The sequence below is a fragment of the Neolamprologus multifasciatus genome, chromosome 5 (genome assembly GCF_963576455.1).
Source record: "Neolamprologus multifasciatus chromosome 5, fNeoMul1.2, whole genome shotgun sequence".
Taxonomy (NCBI): Eukaryota; Metazoa; Chordata; class Actinopteri; order Cichliformes; family Cichlidae; genus Neolamprologus; species Neolamprologus multifasciatus.
Genome location: NC_140443.1, coordinates 18,366,030 through 18,380,323, shown reverse-complemented (window position 1 = coordinate 18,380,323; position 14,294 = coordinate 18,366,030). Strand labels below are relative to the sequence as shown.

Genomic DNA, 14,294 nt, shown 5'->3' with positions numbered 1-14,294 from the left:
TTCACTGTCTCCACTATAGTGCCTCTTCTCTGCTGTCTGTCCACTGTACATATCAGACAGAGAGGAGAGGTTGTGGCTTCACCAGAAATTTGACTTTGTCAACCTTTTTATTAAAAAACTGGAAGAAAGACCAGCTCTTTAGGGAATCTTGACTTTGCTTTAGCCACTTAATATCACAGGTAATTGTGATCTGTGTGTGTGGCTCCATGAGGTATTAGTGAACCCATCTCTCTTGCAGATAAAAGATCACGAGTGTAATAGTTTTTTTTACTCATGACAGTCCATCAGACCGTGATCAGCATGCTTATTTGCACTCAGTGTCTGATATTTAGTTTTTTATGTCAACTTTTAGCAACTTAAAAATTGTTCTGACCTAATACACATTGTCTAGTGTTGTTGAGAAGACTGTTTAACTCAGAGTGAACATTTCGATCTGCTTTTTAGTCAGTGATATATTGGCATACCTAAAACCTTTTAAACTTTCAGTAGTGCATCAGTTTTTATTTGCTTTTGAAAAGTGACAGAGTATTTGGACTCAGAAATAACTTGTGTGTTTGACGTAACAAGAAGATTGGAAATGCTTACAGACATGCTAAACCGATTAATCATGTAGCACAGCTTGAGCCTTACACCTCACCAAAACAAAACCTTTATTTCTCTCAGAGGTGAAGGAACAAGAGCTACATGGACTCTGGAGAGATTGAACAGGTAGTCCAACTCCTCCAGGATTACCTGTGAATATGTGCCATTGATAGAAGGTCTGAATCCTTGGACCAATTGTCAGACTCGTGCGCTGGGTCCAGGGTTCCTCCTGGTCCACAATAATGCCTGGCCTCATGTGGTGAGACTATGCAGGCAGTTCCTGGAGGATGAAGGAATTGATAACACTGATTGATCCCTACGCTCGCCTGACTTAAATCCAGCAGAACACCTCTGGGGCAATGCGTTTCAGTCCACCTGACACCGTCAGGTTTCACCTCACACTATCCAGGAGCTCAGTGATGCCCTGTTTTAAATCTGATAGGCGATCTACCAGGACACCAGCATTTTAGTTTGAATCTAATATCATTTTACATTAACGTTGGTACAGTATGTAGACATTCCAGCCTACTGGTTTTGCTGAGTTTTTAAAGGTAGAGTGGTGCCAAGAAATAGTTTATCATTCTCTTCTATTTGGATTATTGGTGCCAAAACAAAAAAAAAGAAAAGCTGTTAATCCCCCTCCCCATGGCTCTGATGTCGAATTGTTAGTCTTCCTCGGAGCTCTCAGTGGGCCAATTGTTTTCCTGGAAACCACTGCTTCATGCTGTGAATCAGTCAAATCAGTTGAGTGGTGGGATTTGCAGTTCTGGACTCAGAGAACAAATACTCAAAGAATGTTTTCTGTTGGAACATTCGTTTTTAACTTTTACATTTAATCCACATTTCAGTGCACCCTTGCTCATTTACTTTAGGCTGATAGATAACGAAAGGCCAAGCTCTGACTGTAGACAAATAGGCAATAGACTACAAAGCATCTGAGTGTCAGCAGGCATTGGATAGGTCGCACTCTTCTCCATGCAGTCAGGTAATCTCTCTCAGGCTTCTTTCTCATTCAAGGCAAGTGCTGCCTCTCTGTCACTCTTCTAATCGGAACATCTTCTTTGTATTTCGTGTTCGTCCTCCCTGTTCCTGTCTATCATTGTAACTACTTGGTTTAAATTAACTGGCTGTTTTAAATGAAACAAACAAAACTGTTGCCCTTTAAAAGTTCCCATCATTTTAAAGCAGCTGATGGAGTGCATTAGTGGCCAATCATGGATAATGAGGCCACTGATGTTGAGGCAATTTTGAACCTGTTATCCTCTGTCTGTACTCAACATGCTCTTTCAAACCTCCTCAGTGGCAGCTGTTTGCACTTTTATACCATTTATCACAGCTTCAAAGCATTCTGACAAATTAAAAAAAGGAATTATTGATTTATCGATTTACATATATGAGTTTTAATATGTGTCATTGTTGTTGTATCTGGCATTTTTGGTGTACACTAATGACTTTGGTATAGTATGAATGACCGTGAAAAGCTGTGAAACTTAAATAAAATATACAGTAAAGGTCTGAAATCTATGTCCTCCTTCACATTTTCCAAAGCCATCCAATGGCCGAATTAGAGTCTTTTCCAGGCAGATTCCGGCTCCTGGACCTTATGTTTGACACCCCTGCATTAAACGGTTAAATTATTTATTTATGATCTATGAGGATATTAATTGATAATCACTGTGTTTGTGACTAACCAAGCAGATCTTATGAGAATGGCAATGTAATAATCTATTAAAATGTGCTTATAAAATTAAAATGGGAAAATACTACACAGTAAAAAAGTATCACACTCATTACATTATTCAAGCCATGATTCATTATGTTAAACTCGGCTGAGGATGAATTGTATTCATTCACTACCCGCTGTACCTATCCATATGCATGTTCCTGTCTTTTTTTAATAAACTATCTGGAGCTGTCTAGCTCACAGACGTACACTACTGATTAATCTTCTGGCACAGTTTAATCCTCACACCACACCTCAGCCGCCCATTAATTTCCCTTGGAAATGGAGGAACAAGGACTGAATATATGGCTATTTAGGAGAGAGTATGTGTGTCAGGAGCAAGAGGAGTTGTAAAGGAATAAAAAGAGCAAGGTTGTTTAGATTAATAGCTTTGGACATCCAGCTTTTCTCATCTGTATGCCGCCCAGCTAAACAGGCTTCTAGAGCAGACTGCTTTGTTGGGTTATCACTGGAACAATGTTTCTGCTTTTAAAGCTTTGCTTCCAGGGGGTAGCAAATCAGAGACAGGTGATGGGTTCTGCCAGCAGGACTGGGCTCAAAATAGACTTCTTCCTAACAAATACCCTAACTGTATATGTTGACATAGCTTCTTTAAACAAGTGGCTCATTTTGTAGAGTGACAAGTCCAGAAAATAAAATCTTCTCCTTTTACGTTGTTCTTTTTTATATGGATTACTAATTATCAAAGGAAGAAAAGAAGATTAATTTGAATTTTAAAGACACATGTAAATAGACAGCTGGTGTATGCAATCCCAACCTCATTGAGCTGAGAGGACATTTTCCCCTGCTTTTTGTAGAAATTGCAGTTACGAATGTCAACAGTGAGTATTGCACCCACATCGTCGCTCTTAGCAACACTCTCTATAACCTTCTTAAACTTCTGTGTTTACATTTGTTAGGCGTTACAAATGAACAGTTAACTCATTCATTCAACATAGTCACAAATCGCCACAAAGCCAAAATGTCGGAGCACTTTCTGCATCTTAAACTGTGATGCGATTCAACAAAGGACACTGTATTCTATTGAATTAGGTATGCAATACTCACAGTCTAACCTGTGTCCTTGCTAAAATGACTCAGCAAATGTAGTGTGAAATATCACAGAATGCCAGCATTGAATAACAGGTTATTTAATCTGATTGATGCAGTGCTAGCCAGATAACACCAGAAATGAATGTACTGTGAATATTTTTTCACCCTTTTTATGCTTGACATGCTACTGTAAGTATAAAGGTGTTGTCATTTGTTCCAATACTGCCTTGTATTATTAAAGTGGTAATGTGTATTTCCATTGGGTCTACCCCTCGGAGTCATACAGTAGAGCCCATCTTTGTTTCTCAGTTGACCCTTGGGAAAGAATAGGATTAGCAAAAAACATGGAAAGAGGTGTTCCCGCACAGGACACATTTTTGGTTCGGTGTCCTCACATGACAGCACGCATAGAAAGACAATTTCTAAATTCATTTTGATGGCCAACTTCCTGTATTTGACACCAAGGATACAGCCTAAATTGGAAGAGCTACAGTGAGTGTTTGCTGATATTTTATGTACTGCTTGCATGATCTGTCATTGTGTAATATCCTCTTGTCCTCTGTCTCTCCTTGCCTTTGGGTTTTGTATGCATGAAGCTTAGCTAAAGACAATTCAACCGAGTTCACCCCAAGAGTCAGACAATGTCTCCCTGTCCGCTGGCTCTGTTTGTTCGAATGAGTACGTGGATGTAGGTGTCTTGAGTTTTTGTGTGACTATCAGGGTTGTATATGTGTGTTTCTATTAGTCTTAGGGAGCTGGAATAAGTTCAAAATTACTCTCAGAAAAGGACCTTGTGATGGACCGAGCAGTGAAGGAAACTTAGGCACAGGTTAAAGTCCAAAAAAAAGATTTTTTATTTAACCCCAAAAAAACATAATTGGTTAAATCATGCAAAAAGAATCAAAATCTTGGGCCCATAAAAGAGGTCAAAATAACCAAACTCTAATCAAATTTGACAACAATACTGATAACTCAAACAAACTGACCTAACTTAATGAGACAAAGGGGAAACTTAAATAGTGGCTGATCAGCCCACAAAAACAGGAGAGGGGGTAAAATACACAAAACCTAACTAAACCTAACATAATGAACTCCAATTCCCCCCCATGGTCCCGAGTTATGGCATGAACCAATTTGTAGACTTCCTTTAAAACTCGCTCCGCCCCTTTTCCACCTCTTGGCTCCTTAATCAAGGGACTGGAACAGCTGCACCTAAGGTAACTCAGAACACAAAAGATTAATCATACATAACAGTGTAAACTAAAATGTGCGCACTTATTTTAGAATGCAGTGTTATGTGGGTATGTGAATGAATTCTAAACCAAAACCAGTTATTTATTGTCCTGTAAATTAATTCCTATATTTAAAGAAAAACAAATGTGAATGCAATGTTACTTGTAAGCCTCTACACTAACATGGTGGGTATTACCACTGTGTGGCTGTAAGTGCAGCCATCACACACTCCCCCTCTTCAGATCTCTCCCTGGGACAGCGAGAGAGACAGTCTGCAGTGCAGTTATCTTTGCCGGGGATGTGGTTGATGGTGACCCGGAATGGCTGGATTGCAAGGTACCATCGCGTGATCCTTCCATTTGTGTCCTTCATTCTCTCTATCCATTGAAGAGCCTTGTGGTCTGTTTCCAATATGAACTCCCGTCCGAGAAGATAATACCTAAAGGAGTCCAGAGCCCATTTGATGGCAAGTCCCTCCTTCTCGATGGTTGAGTATCGCACTTCCCTCGGAAACAGCTTGCGGCTGATGAAGGCCACTGGATGACGCTCTCCAGGCGGTCCCTGTAACAGAACAGCTCCCAATCCTCTCTCTGAGGCATCAGTCTGAAGAATGAAATTTCTCTCAAAATCAGGGCTGTGCAAGACTGGGCTCTTACTCAGAGATTGTCGTAGGTCCTGAAAAGCCATCTTAGCCTCCTCTGTCCAGGTGATCTTATTGGGACTTCGGGCACCAGTCAGATCCGTCAGAAGAGCTGCCCTGGCGGAGAAATGAGGGATAAACCGTTGATAGAATCCTGCCATACCCAAAAACGATCTCAGTTGTTTTCTGGTCTCTGGCAAGGGACAGGATTCTATGGCGGTGACCTTATTGACTTGAGGTTTTATTACTCCATTTCCAATCACAAACCCAAGGTACTCAGTTTCAGCCTTGGCAATGGCACACTTAGCTGGATTAACAGGCAACCCTGCAGAACGAAGACGCCGCAATACCTTCTCCAGGTGTTGCAGGTGTTCTTCCCAGGTAGAACTGAAAATCACTATGTCATCAAGGTAGGCTGCAGCAAAATCAGACATGTCAGACAGTATCTGGTCCATCAGTCTCTGGAATGTTGCTGGGGCACCATGCAGTCCAAAGGGCATGACTTTAAACTGGAACAAGCCCCACGGCGTCCGGAAAGCAGTCAGCTCTTTTGAGCGCTCAGTCAGTGGTACCTGCCAATAACCCTTGCAGAGGTCTATTGTTGTCAGGTATCTGGCCTTCCCAAGGCGCTCAACCATGTCATCAATGCGGGGAGTTGGATATGAATCAAACTGTGATATTGCATTCAGGTACCTGAAGTCTATGCAGAAACGGATACTGCCATCCTTCTTTGGCACCAGGACCACCGGATGGCACCACTCACTCTTCGAGGCTTCAATGATTCCTAGTGACAACATCAGGTTGATCTCCTCTTTCAATGGGATCAGTGGACGCTCAGGTATCCTGTAACTCATTCTCCTCACAGAAGCTCCATCTTTCAACACAATGTCATGTTCCACAATGTCCGTTCTACCAGGATTTTCACTGAACACATCTAATTTACACAGGTTTCTCACCTGAGCCTGTCTTTCGTCCAGAAGATGGTTGAGATCCAGGTCCTGAGGAGTGGGTTTTGGCAGATACTGATCATCCACTTCCTCCTCCTCCGTAACCTCCCAGATTAGAAAGACATCTGCTTTTGGTCTCTCCACCCATTCCTTAAGCAGGTTGATGTGCAGTACTCTGCTGGAGCGGGGCTGATCTGGAATAGCGACCTTATAGGTTGTTTGTCCAAGTTTCTTTTGGATCTCATATGGCCCTTGCCACTTTGCTAACAGCTTACTGTCATCACTTGGAAGAAGCACCAGCACCTTCTGACCAGGACTGAAGGATCTTTGCCGAGCTGACTGGTCGTACCAGGCCTTCTGGTGCTGCTGTGCTTCTGCTTTGTGGGCTTGGGCCAGCTCCGTCATCTTCTCCAACCGTTCCCGCATCTGGACAACATAAGAGACAACATTGACAGCCTGTGATCTTTCTTGGTCACCCTCCCAAGTCTTCCTTAGAAGAGACAAGGGGCCTCGTACCTCATGGCCATACAATAGTTCGAAAGGTGAAAAACCTGTAGAAGCCTGGGGTACTTCTCTATATGCAAAGAGGAGGTAGGGCAGCCACTGATCCCAGTCTGTACCAGTTTCATTGACAAATTTGCGTAACATTTGTTTCAGAGTCTGATTGAAGCGCTCTGTTAGGCCATCTGTCTGAGGGTGGTATGGCGTTGTCCTCAGGCTCTTAATCCCCAAGGAGCTGGTACACCTGCTTCAACAAAGTGGACATAAAGTTAGTGCCACGGTCAGTAAGAATCTCACGAGGAAAACCAACCCTTGAGAAGAACTGTATGAGACAGAGGGCGACTGCTTTGGCTTTTATTGATCTCAAAGGAAAGACCTCTGGATACTTTGTAGCGTAATCTGTCACAACAAGCATGTAACGGTTGCCTGCCTTGCTTCTCTCTAGAGGACCAACAATGTCCATTCCTAGCCTTTCAAATGGAGTGCTGATAATTGGTAGAGACTGGAGAGGAGCTCTGGAGGGGATTTTAAGAGAAGACTTCTGGCACTGAGGGCAGCTTTTACAGAACAGTGTCACATCCGAGTGCACTCCAGGCCAATGAAAATATTTTTTAATGCGGGCCATGGTTTTGTGCTTTCCCAAGTGGCCAGCCCATGGAATGGAGTGTCCCAAGGAGAGCACCACCTTCTGGACTGCTCTAGGAACCACCAACTGCAATGCTGAACCCTGCTGATGATACAGAATGCCATCTTTCAGCAGAAACTCCCCGTTGCTGTTCAAATCTTGCTTAGTTCCTTGGTTCCTCTCTGCAGCTTTCTGGAACAGAGATGTTAGAGATGGATCGTCATGTTGCATTTCAATAATATTAACAGGGATTTTAAAACCCAAAGGTAATTCACGCTCTGTGCTAGGAGCTGCTCGAACAGCAGTATGTAGAAACGTCTCTTGCCTTCTCTGTCCACGTGACTTACGAGACTTCCCGGGTGCAGTCTCTATGTCCGCATCATAGAAAGGCAAGGCACAGAGTGGGTGTAGGGGCTCCTCTTTCTTCTTAGCTTGAGCTCTTGTTACTGCAACATTGCATGTATGACTAGGATTCAGCAAGTCAAACAACACAGGCAGATCTCGACCCAGCACTACTGGAAATGGCAGATTCTCTGCAACACCAATATTTAGAATATACGTTTGTCCTTGTACCTTGATGTACAGATCTGCTGTTGGATATGACCTCTCATCTCCATGAATGCAGCGAACAGGGATTGTCTCCACATTATTAACTTTATTTGCAGGAACAAAGTCTCGGTGCACAAGAGTCTGAGTACTTCCTGAGTCAACAAGGGCCTTTAATGGTTTCCCATCAACCTCAACTAAGGTCATTTTGAAGCCATTCTCAAACTCCACTTTAGGCTCCACACTTTGTCGGGGCACAAAACACATCTAAGTTATTTTTGTAGAATTCTTCGGGCACATAGGTTTTGTATGGCCCTCCATCCCACACAAATAACAAATCACAGTCTTGGGTGGAGGTCTTGACGGCATATTGACAGACTGGCTCTTTGGAGGTTTACTCACCCCTGCTTTCTGGTAGTGAGGGACAGATTTTGAAACATCTCTCATTTTCCATGCTGTGTGGCATGGAAAATGAGAGATGTTTCCTTTTCTCCGTGCCGCCACAAACACATCAGCCAGCTCTGCAGCCGCCACTGCAGAGTTTGGATTGCGTTCCTTAATCCATATCTGTAACTCAGGAGACAGCATTCTCAAGTATTGCTCTAAAATTAATATTTCACCAACCTCATGCACCGTTTTTCCTTTTGGCTTTACCCACTTCTCATATAACTCTTTCAATCTTGCATATAGTTCTTTTGGATTCTCATCAGGTTTTACCTCCAGTGAACGGAATCTCAGTCTATATGTCTCAGGATTAATGTCATATTTTTGAAGAATAGCTGCTTTAACTTTGTCATAGTCTAGAGAGTCATCCATATCCATATGAACATACGCACCTCTTGCTTTGCCAGTGAGTAAAGGAATCAGATGAAAAACCCAGTCCATTTTTTGCCACCGGCAAACTACAGCCATGCATTCAAATGTTGTTAAAAAAAAAGTTCAATATCATCCTCCTCTGTCAATTTTTCCAGCCTGGGTTCATAAAAGCAAGACTGTCCTGATTGAGGATGTATTTGCTCATTACTGGAGCCAGCACAGGGAGGATCCTCCTCTTCAAAGGACTCTACCTGTGGTTGTTCAGGTTCCTCCATTTGAGGCTCAGGGACCGGGGAGGTACGAGCTTGCACTTCTACCTGCAACAGCTGAAACTGATGTTGCAGTGCTCTAAAGCGCTGTTCCTGGCGGGTAAACTCCTCCCTTCTTCTTGCTTCCTGGGCCTCCTGCTGACCCATATGAGAATGAAGGATGGAAATCAGTTCTGACATTGTCGGCTCCTTACCTTGGCTCTCAGTACTATCCACCCCCCAGAGGCTCCATTTTCCTCTCCTCCTTCTACTTGCTCTACCACTCCAACTGGCTGGTTTTGACAATCTCCTTTTGCTCCTCTGCCACTCCTTCCCATTCTGTGCCTGGCTTGATAAGTGAAGAGGGGAAAAAAAAAGGGAAAAAAAAATCCTGTGCCTTCAACTGCTGATCCCACTCCTGACACCACTTGTGGTGGACCGAGCAGTGAAGGAAACTTAGGCACAGGTTAAAGTCCAAAAAAAAGATTTTTTATTTAACCCAAAAAAACCCATAATTGGTTAAATCATGCAAAAAGAATCAAAATCTTGGGCCCATAAAAGAGGTCAAAATAACCAAACTCTACTCAAATTTGACAACAATACTGATAACTCAAACAAACTGACCTAACTTAATGAGACAAAGGGGAAACAGCTGCAACTAAGGTAACTCAGAAAACAAAAGATTAATCATACATAACAGTGTAAACTAAAATGTGCGCACTTATTTTAGAATGCAGTGTTATGTGGGTATGTGAATGAATTCTAAACCAAAACCAGTTATTTATTGTCCTGTAAATTAATTTCTATATTTAAAGAAAGACAAATGTGAATGCAATGTTACTTGTAAGCCTCTACACTAACATGGTGGGTATTACCACTGTGTGGCTGTAAGTGCAGCCATCACAGACCTATAGTAGATAAAAGTGAAGAAGAATTGGAACGGAATAAATAAGACAGGAAAATTGGATAGTATTGAATTCTATGCTGACTAGGAATTGGGAGTCATAGTATTAAAGAGTATTAAAAAGCTGGATGCTTTGCTTAACAAAATGTAGAGTCAAAAGTCTGTTACTCCTAGCAATATTTATCAATATACAATACTGTACAGTTTCTTTATGTTTTGAGCAGTATCCCTAGGCTTTCGGAAGGTCTGTTTTTGTTTACCCACTTAAGATTGACCTATGAATCATTCAAACATAGAAAAAGGCAGCTACAGAAGTGATGAACCACTGTGCTCCTGCCTGTCACAACAATATATCATTTTTTCCAATTTCTTTAGCCGAATCTTTGAAGAATGCAAAGATGACGCAGTTTGACAGGCATAAAATAGCAATTTTTGCATGGTAATTGCAAAGTAATTCCCAAGGAGCTTTTAGCCCAAAACTTGTCATATTGTCGTATTAAGTGCAGTGTGTCCTTAAAAAAATTGAGGAAACTGGACAAGAGGAGGAGAGGAGACAGTAACAGGAACCCAAGTCTTTAAGAAAAAATCTGACACAGGACATGAGAGATGCATGTGGCCTTTCAGTTGATCCATATACTGCTCACTGAACCCTCATCCAAAATGGACTCAGTGGAAGGATGGCTGTCAACAACAATAATGAGATATGCTAGATGACATGAGAATTAGACTGAAAATCAGCAGAAACAGGGCTTATGGAGGGATGAATCCAAGTTTGACATTATTGGCTGAAATCATTGTTAGTTATGCTTGGTGAAGGTCAGGATAACAGTCACCTGTGAAACACAGTGGAGGCTCTGTCATAGTTTGTAACTGCATTTCAACATTAATGAAATTATGAACATGTAACAAATACGGTCATATTTTCATCTTCAATGCAATACCATCTGGCAAGCATCTGATTAGTAGCAACTTACCTGGATAGAAAAACAAACAACAGGGCACTCAGTCATGGACTGACCTCCCCAGAGCCCAGATCTTAATATTACTGAAGCAGTAGAAAAGAACAGAAGGCCTTTGAATGTCCTCCAAGAAACTCGGAGAACTATTCCTGAAGACTCTTTAAAGAAACTACAAGAAAACTTGTCTAACAGAGTTTAGGCTATGTTGAAGAATAAAGGTGGCCATACCAAATATTGACATTCAGCCAGACTTTGTTTTAAATATTATGTACTGTATTTTCATCTATGTTTGCACTTTTTTAAATAAACTACTTGACCTATTCACCATTCCCCAGAAAAATATTAAGAAATGGAAGGTGTCTCAAGATTTTTGCACAGCACAGTTGTAGACCAGCTGAGGTTTCACTTTTGCTAACTGTTTAAATTTAAAGGAAATACAGACATGCAGCATGTGGGAAACGTATTAGATAAGAGTTGGGGATGCATAATGGTGACCTCTCATTGAGAGAGGTTAGAAACCTTTGGGAGTCATCTCATTAACTGCAAGCATGTGTGCCTGCCCATAGATAGACACAGCACTGGTCTAATTTTACTCCAGCACTCAGGAGATACTCTGAGGCTTCCGCAATTAATAAGTCTAATGGTTATTGGCAGGAGCCAGAAACCACTATATGGGATGTCTGATTGACCTGAGGTAAACATGACACTTTACGGGTTAACAAATCCCTAAACTGGAAGGAAATGGAGCTTTTACTGATGGAATATAAGGTGCTATTTATAGAAAATCACAAAGAGTATTATACTAATGCGCCTTACAGTCTACTTGCATGGTTGTGATTTAATTAAGACCTATGGCACAAATGTTTCTTAAGCTAAATACACCTGGGTTTTCTCTGGTGCAACGCAAGCCTGCAGCATTTTGTCTTTAATTTAACTACCCCGCAGTATTTGACGGAGCTAAAGCTGACTTTCATGTTAATGAGACAAGTGATAGTTTCATTTTAAAAGTACAGCATCTTACTTTTTAGCAAGTGCTTTAGGATCTCTTCATGATACTTCACTCATAAAGGCAAGCAGAAAAATCTGACAAGGAAAATGATGATTTGCCACGATTCTTCCAGGTGGCAGAAACTATTGATGGTTTGTTGGACGGATATTAGCTGTGCAGGACTGTCACCTTCAGCTCTGATTGGCTGTGACGCTACTGTGCTCTTTCTCCCAGGTTTTGGTGCACTGCAGCCCTGAAGTCTTGTAGACGTGCTGCATTGATATTCAGGGCCTGTTTCTGATCCCCATCACTGCTCTCATTCTCTCTCTCACCATACTTCACCATAAGCTTCTTAACTAAACTAAGTCACTGTACAGGAAATAATGTTATAAAATGTGGTGAAAAGTTATCCAGTCACTACAGTACTATATGGATCCATTCTAGGTTTTCTGTTCTGTTCTGTTCTCTTCTGTTCTAGTCATGATCCCCACTTTTGCAAAGATAATCCTATTCACATTATCTGCTTTGTGTTTGTTACCTGCCAGAAACGTCTCTTCACTTCAGACACATCTGCTTCTTACTTCCCTGCAGTTACTTCCCGTTCACCCATTCACTCCCCACCACACAGGATGCTCTCGTATTCTGTCATTTTGAAGGACAAGGCCATTAAATTTATGTCATGAGTATTTCTTGTTATTGTAATGTTTCATTTCTTAAGGATGAAAAAATGTAATTAAAAGCATCTCATTTTCAAAACCAACTCAAACATTCGGTGTCATTGTTCCCAAACAAACAAGTAAAAATGATGTTTTTTCTCTGTCAGTCATGCTGTTGTAGGTATTACTGCTGTATTTGGAATCACTGTCTTGTTGCATGATTCAGTTTCAGTTAGGTTGTAGCTGTCAGAAAGATGGTTTCACATTTATCTCTAGAATGCTTTGGTATACAGAGTCGTTCATGGTCAACTCAGTGACTGTAAGGTGTCCAGGTCCTGTGGCTGCAGAATAAGTCAGAATCATCACCTTTCCACCAGTAAACTGTCTGAATTTCTGCTTTTATAGACGTGCTCGCACTTGCTGATGATTATTTAACCAAGTGCATTTGATTAGCTGTAGGTGGACATAAACTGCATGTAACTATAAAGGCAACTAGTATTTGGATTTGCATCTTTTTGCCTCAGACATTAGAAAAGGTCTCAACTTTAAAATTTTACTCTGCACTCTGTTGCTTGGTGGGAGACTAGAGTACCACATGACCCAGAGTTTTTAAGTCAGGGGAGATATTACCCTAGTTAAGTGATCAGAGGGTGGAAAGACTGTCTTAATATATAGTATTGCAAGCACTGCAAGCAGCGTGTGCTCCTTCCATACTTGCTTCCACAGCTGAATGTTCAATGCTATAGAAGTGGAGATCGTGCATGACTACAAGCACTTGTTAAGGTGTTGTATGTGCATAATTTGATATTGTGCAACCATAAGTGAATGAATCCTAGCTGAATTAAGAGCTGTTTGTTTCTAACCTGCCTGTGTCTCAAGTCTTGTGTCTGAGTATTCTATTGTGTAGATCTTGCATTGGTTGAGTTTTGTTATTACTACTAAGAAAATCTGATGATAATGCAAAACTGTCTAGAGCAGACTTCAGCCATTATCCTGCTTTTCTCTGTTTGTTGCAACCATTGTGCTGAATGTTTTGTTTTCTGACTGTAAACCTGTCAGTTAAAACAGGATGCACTTCTTTTCAAATGGTACAATTTTGCAGTGTACAGCATGCAGGCAAAATTGAGACCTCTACAGTATACCCTTGGCCCGGTATGTCAGAACAAGTAGTGTATTGTATTGCTGTCCCAGCCCAAGCCTTCATGTGCCGAGCTCACCTCTGTTTAACATGTTTTCATCCTGGTGGGAATCCTGCTGGTTCAGTATAACATCTTACATTTACATATTACACTTATGATACAACATGAGAGACAATGTAATGCACACATTGAGCAAGAGACAGGAATATAGGCAGAGAGTGTGTGTGTGGGGGGGGGGTGATGAAGACATACTAAAGAGTGTGAGGCTGTACCCTCTCTTCCTCCTCCTCCTCTCTCCCTGCAAGCTGTAATAGGATAAGATCTGGGATACATGAGTGACAGTGTCATGAAACTGTTGCTGTTACCTTCTTCTGGAGCACCTGGCTTACACAAAGGTCTTGTGTCCTGCAGCTATAATGTCGACTGGGGTGAGCTGTATCCAAGTCTGTGGGTCTTATATGGGAATCCCGATCTGCAGAATGCAAGAATGACGCATGCCCTTGAAAGTTATCCCTCTTCTCCATTTTTATTCTCATACTGGCTTCTTCTTTACATCTACAGCTTTTTATCGCGTTTCTGTCTTCAAGGCATTTCAAATTTTGTCCAATCACCTTCTAATGTCTAAATTCTTTGCCTTTCCTTTTTCACTTTGCTTATTCCAATGCCCCCCCCCCCCTTTCTTTTGTACACCGTTTATTTATTCACTGTACGTCCCACCAGCCCATCCCTCCTCT

At 41.6% G+C, this 14,294-nt stretch overlaps 1 long non-coding RNA gene across 1 annotated transcript; it reads right to left on the bottom strand.

Moving 5' to 3' along the window:
- Positions 1-468: 468 nt before the first annotated feature.
- On the bottom strand, positions 469-13,775 carry LOC146518391 (uncharacterized). Its single transcript, XR_014874260.1, has 2 exons — positions 9,823-13,775; positions 469-4,148 (listed from the first exon to the last, which is right to left on the bottom strand). It is a non-coding gene; the product is annotated as an uncharacterized LOC146518391 (long non-coding RNA).
- Between the last annotated feature and the right edge of the window lie 519 nt (positions 13,776-14,294).